The sequence below is a fragment of the Stegodyphus dumicola genome, chromosome 12, assembly GCF_044657685.1.
Source record: "Stegodyphus dumicola isolate Sdum_Otavi_A_Nest chromosome 12, ASM4465768v1".
NCBI classification, from domain to species: domain Eukaryota; kingdom Metazoa; phylum Arthropoda; class Arachnida; order Araneae; family Eresidae; genus Stegodyphus; species Stegodyphus dumicola.
Window position 1 is genome coordinate 21,043,341 of NC_140779.1, and position 6,422 is coordinate 21,049,762.

General features: G+C 28.8%; 1 long non-coding RNA gene across 1 annotated transcript; it reads right to left on the reverse strand.

Moving 5' to 3' along the window:
* Window positions 1–234: 234 nt before the first annotated feature.
* LOC146993510 (uncharacterized) lies at window positions 235–5,954 on the reverse strand. The gene is made up of 2 exons (XR_015044327.1): window positions 5,915–5,954; window positions 235–396 (listed from the first exon to the last, which is right to left on the reverse strand). It is a non-coding gene; the product is annotated as an uncharacterized LOC146993510 (long non-coding RNA).
* Window positions 5,955–6,422: the final 468 nt, after the last annotated feature.

The window sequence follows — 6,422 nt, forward strand, 5'->3', positions numbered from 1 at the left end:
TGTAATAAAACTTTAAGCTTAATAATTACCATTTAGAAAGTGATACTAAAAAGTATTCTTAGTTATTATAAATTTCGAGATTTGCATACAAAATTGTGAAATATACATGTGACAACAGAAAACAAACTTTATGCTCTCTCTCTCTATATATATTAGAGCATGTTAATTAAGAAGTTTATTGAATTTATAATTTTATTGTGAAACATTATGAAGCAAATAATATGCTAATTAAAATACAGAAGTAAAAATAATTTATTACTTAATTCATAAACTTTACATAAAACCTTAAAAAAAAGAATTAATTAAAAAATAACACAATATAACATTTCATAAAAATTCGTTTCGACTGCTTGGAAAAAATGAATGGTTTTTCCCCTTCTTTGTAAACCATGTCTCCTAAATAAAGAAAAAAACATTTCTTTTAAAATCATAATCATGCTCTTAAAAAGCTTATAAAAATTATTTTAATAGATGTTTTAAACATGTGCTCATATAACACTTTTAATCATATTTCTTTATAATATCTTAAGTAATCAGGAACAGCTTAAATACTTTAAAAAATTGCATTACAGTGAACCGTCTCATTACAACAAGCTACCTCAGTCAATCACTTTTTAAATTTAACCAGCATTCCTCATAAAATAACTAATTAGTAAACATAACTTTAATGATATTGGGCATCTTAGAGAAGATGCCCAATATCATTAAAGATCAAAATCTTCAGGAATCACGCATAGCTAGCTTAGAGAAGGTTCATTGTACAAAAACAGCTAATATGCAAATCTTTTCATAAATGAAGCCACCATAGTTATTAAATATAATATACAGTATACTTATATTCAGAATTCAGAACTTGAATAAATTTCTCGAACTGTTTTAGCATTCGAAAAATATTATATTTATTACCTTAAATTTCTAAAACAATATTACATATTGGTCCAAATGAATCACTGGGACTCGGACAACATTTTCCCCAAGCTTTCTTTTAGCAACAGGATTCTGAAATTGTTTTAATGATTTAGGTAATGTTTGTCTTCCTTAAGGCGCTCACTAAACAAGTTACCCTAAATTTTTTCGTCTGCATAGTGGTCGTTTTCATCTTACTAACTGATTTGCTAGTGGATTTTGGGTGCATGGCCTATTATTTATGAAACAATAATAGTGAACAGCTTCAAGAAAATGGGGATATCTAATGCTCTTGATGCTATATTCCCACTTATTTTTACTAATTTTATCTTCCGAAAATTGAGAGGGAAAAATTAAACGAATAATTTAATTTCCAAAGGACACAGTCACAGTAGGAATATAACAAATGAAAAGTAATCATGTATAAACTACTACTATCACAATATTATTTCTTTAAAAGAAACCTCTATTTCAATAAGAATACACATAATTGCAACATCTAATAAGTTATCTCATTTCTTTATAATTTGAATTTCTCTCATTCTCATTGTTGTTCTTGCAATTCCTTAAGCCTCAGATCATACATAAATAATTAGAGAAGATGAATATGTAGCTGATATGGCAAAATTGCACAGTGAATGGCAGTTGGTATTTCCTTTCACTATCATAGATCATTTTTTGTATTAGGTTGACATAATATTCAACAGTTAGAAGAGAAAGATTCAACGGGGCCTTTAGTGTACAAAAGTTTGCCTTTGTTGGTATGACGAAAACAATCAGTATGTCGATAAATCCATTTTAAAATCTTGGGATATTCATTTTCTAAATGCATTAAAAGGGGGAAAATTATGCAAATATTTTTTTTAATTTTCAAAATCTGGTTCTAAAGCTGGGTGGGATGGAATATGCAACGCAGTACGGTAATTCTGAAGATCATTGCTCGTGGTAGTACAAACTGAGTGGTGATTACATGCTGTAGAAGACGGCACAAGTTGCAGTTCCAGATGCATTAAATGCTTTGAGGTCTAGGGAATAGCATTGGGCAATAATAAGAATGAAATTCAAGGTATAGGGAAGTAGGAATGAAGATTATTATTATCAGATACTCAAATGTTAATGTTACTAAACATTCTTATTGGAATGTAGGTTTCTTTTATATAATAATACTATGATAGTTACCAGTAGTTCATTCATGAATATTTTTGATTGGTTATGGTCTTACTGTAATCACATCCTTCAAAATTAAATTATTGCTTAATTTCCCCCTTGATTTTCATACTATAATATTAGTAAAAAGGAGGAAAAAAGTCTGCAAGTAAACATAACTCCTCTCTATATATCATTATGTCGATAAATCCATTTTAAAATCTTGGGATATTCATTTCCTAAATGCATTAAAAGGGGGATAATTATGCATATATATATTTTTTAAATTTTCGTGGGCAACTAAGCAAAACAAATGTGACTTTTTCTTCTTTAAAAAATTTGTGTTAATAAATAGGATGAGAATTAAGTTCATTTTAAAGACTTATGACACATGAAATATACATGATCAAAATAAATTAGAAAATTAAGTTCAAATAAATTTTAAGCTAAATTACGTGTTTAAGTTGCAATACTTCAGTTTGATCTATAATCCGGACCTCAAAGCTACAAACTTTCTGCGCATACGTCGCCTTGAGGCATGCGCGTAAGACCTTTACGGCTGCGAATATGCGTGTGCGCATGCGCATAATACGTTTACACATGTGCGTTTAATGTGTAACGGATGGTATAAGCTAAGCTAAAATTATCTAATTCAGTTAATGTTACAGATTGCGTTGTTCCTTAATCTTCGAATTGGATCCGGCTTCTTATTTTTTGAAGACTGTTAGAGCAATTTTATAAAAGTAAGCTTGAACTTTCAATTATGTCAAATAGAATTTCCGATATATATTTACTAATATGTAAAGGATCTACAAAGCGAAAGTATGTTTCGAAGTCCATTAAACAAAAAGTGGAATTGCTGCAAAAAAAATGGATAAAGGCATAATCCTTTGTTTATCTAACCATTCAGAAATCTGCTGTTTATCAATTCCACGCTACTCTGCGGCGGGGGGGGGGGGGAGGAACGCCGCGGCGCGCAATGTATTGGATGTTCATCTGTCAGCAGTCCTTATCTTCACAGCAGATGTTTTTATTTTATTTGGCTTATAATTCCTTACTAAATGTAGTATTTCATCTCGATGTACTCCGTCTTGTTTATGATTTAAATCAAATTCCTCGTCAATAAAATTCGCTTCCGATAGTGAAGAAAGTGATACAGAGGTTATTGAAAACGAAAAAATTTCGATTGACAAATTAGTCGGTATTCTCGACACAGCAATTATAGGACTTCAACAGCGGAACTTTGTAACTGAAGAAGAAATTATGGCTGTTTATGGAATTAAAGAGTAAGTATTATCACATAAAACGAAGCAACTTAAACAACTTACATTGAAAGAAATGTTTAATAAATGTTTAATAAAGTAAACAAATATATATATATATATATATATATATATATATATATTTTTTTTTTGTAAATTTTGATACCCTTTAGATCATAATTGTTCTTTATTTCATAAATTACGGTTTCATATTTTTAATTTTATAATTTCTGCATGCCATCTTACCAGATTTAAACTGGTGATCTGTAATCCGGAAAATTCGATTATCCGGAATCGCCGAAGTCCCGACGAGTCCGGATTAACGACTTTTGACTGTACTAACAAAACCAAACATCATATTCCCGTTCTGCACAGTATAAAAATTCTTCTTCAAAACTGCAAAAATTACCAACACTTTGGCTTATTTGATAACTTTCAAATTCACTCCTTTGTTTGCATTTAGAATTTATAACTTTAATTTTCCACAGAAATTTGTTTTTGATTTTAAAAAATTTCACTGGCATAATTTCATTCACTTCAGCATATATTAATAGATGCAGAAGGTTTTTGTACCTTACATAATTTTAAATCTTATGTAACCTAACGTAATTAATAACAAAATCAAAACGTAGATCAGAAACTGCATAAAATTTAATAAATAATTTCTACTAGTGTCACACGAAATGCTATGATATTAATCAATAAAATGAGATAAAATATACAGAATTAATATTCCACATGTGTGAAGCTGGAAGTTTTACGTTAAATACTTTTTTTTTTAATTAAGTATTTTTAAAAATGACCCCTTAGAGCATGGGACCTTTCGTAATTAGAACTTGCAAATCCACTTCGCTAGTCTTTCATAACATTGCTTTTCTTTTATTAACAAGAAATATTGCATTCAGTTATTTAATTTAAGATTTCCAAAAATAATGCTACTGAAAGGCATGAATACTTACTTAAATTTGAAATTAATTTAGTTGACTTAAAATAATATTTAAAAAATAAGTCTTCATATATACGTCCAACAATCAGACCTTATTAATTTTCTTTTATTTGAATAATATCTGAATTCTGCATTAGTTTGGACTAGTAAATCATTGGACAATTAAATACCAAGCTATAAGAGAACTAATGTAGTTTACAAATGCACTGAATTTTATTTCTTGCATTAACTTTCAAAGAAAGTAAAATTTTCTGCATATTTGCATCATTTGGATTGATAGAATATGGCAAAGAATGCAAAGGCTATCATCAGTCTAAAGGGAAGTATATATTCATGGACGGCTTTGTAAGGAAAAGTAACTTGCATTTCCATTTATTCATGTGTGAGTATATATATATATTTACAATTGTTAATGCTAAAATTAATGCTTCATTAAAAATTTATTATTATTTTATTTTTAATACTAACATACAGATACAGAATTGTTTTAAATTCCAATACACAATCATAATTTATTTTTAAGAAAACTTATTTTATGATTTATACATTATATTACATGAATAAGAGAAACATTTGTCAAGAAATATATTAAACTTGTATTAGCAGATTCATGCTATCCTACTAACAAGACTATGATACTTCAAAACTGTAATATAATTGGGCAAAATAAAATCAACATAAATTCTACATTAAATGTTTAAAAACTTATAAGTATGCAATGGTAGTTATATATACAATATAATAAATTTTGTAATTTATAAAATATTAATGGAATATTTTTGAAAATAATGTACAAAATTTTAGTTTTCTTTTATAACTAGTTTAACGAAATTTTAGAAAAATATTTTAGGTCATTTCCATCTTTTCCCTGTTGATATTGGTATATTAAAATATATGGAATAATTAAGTTGCATCTAGCTAGTAAACCAAAACATTACGACAAGTATGATGCGACATATTTTTAATCAATATAATTACTTCATTTTGGAATTATAACATATTCGTAAGAAATTAATACCATTGAAAAAATAATATTATTATACTAAAGAATAAACGAGATTCTCGACCGCATCGTTCAAGTTTTTGTAATTTTACTTCATAACACACTCGTATATAAACATATTAGACTGAATTATAAACCAAGTATAATTAATTAGGTAATCCTAGAAAAAGAATAAACTAAACCTAGTAAGCAAAAAATATATACATTACATTCAGAATTCTAAATGTTTACATAAACTTTTCTCGCAAGGCCTGCCGGGAAAAAGATGTCAAACGTTCTTTGGTCAGACGATTGCAAACGAACGCTAACATGATTAAATTTGTTTTCAACAACCACATTACCGTTTCAATTAAATACCACAACAGTGATTAAATTTTGGAATAATTAGTTATAAATAATAATACGGGCAATTTAAGGCGTAATTTATCGGATGCACAATGACAAAATACTACTATTAGATCTGCATTTGGAATAAATATTCTGCACTCTTTCAACTCATTAGACATTACGAACACTGATATTAATTAACCGCAAAGCTTAAACGTTTAAATACTTACTCACTACATATAACAGTGAAAAGTGCATGAGAATAATCTGCATAAAATGAACAAAAAATATTTGAAACGTAATTGTAAACATTTTCTTACTTACCTGCGCTATACAACCAACATGCATTCAGCCATGTTTTTTTTCTGCAACTAGCTTTCAAACACTTTTCTTCTGATTGGCTGATTTCCAGTCAGTCACGTGATTCTTCCGCGCGGCTACTGAAACATTATCTGTAATGTTACAGGCAAATTAGCTGTACCAGCCACAGTTTGCTTTCAACCTGTTACCATTACAGGAAATTCTTGTGTAACTTTTTGATTTCTGTAACTTTACAAAACTTTTGCCTGTAAAGAGCGAACTTTTTTTTTACAGTGTGGTTTCGCTGAGTCAGCTGCACATTTACGCATGCGCATCTTTCGCTTTCCTGAGTGGCTATAACTTAAACTCTACTAAAAACGTGTGAATGGACTTAATGACTTTTATGCGTAAAACAACAAAACTTTTTGATGACAACGCCTTACTAAGACAAATGAAGAGAAAAAATACGCAGAGTATAACCATAGTTGAGGTAATAGAAGGGGCAGTAAAAGAACTTACGCATTTAAAAAAG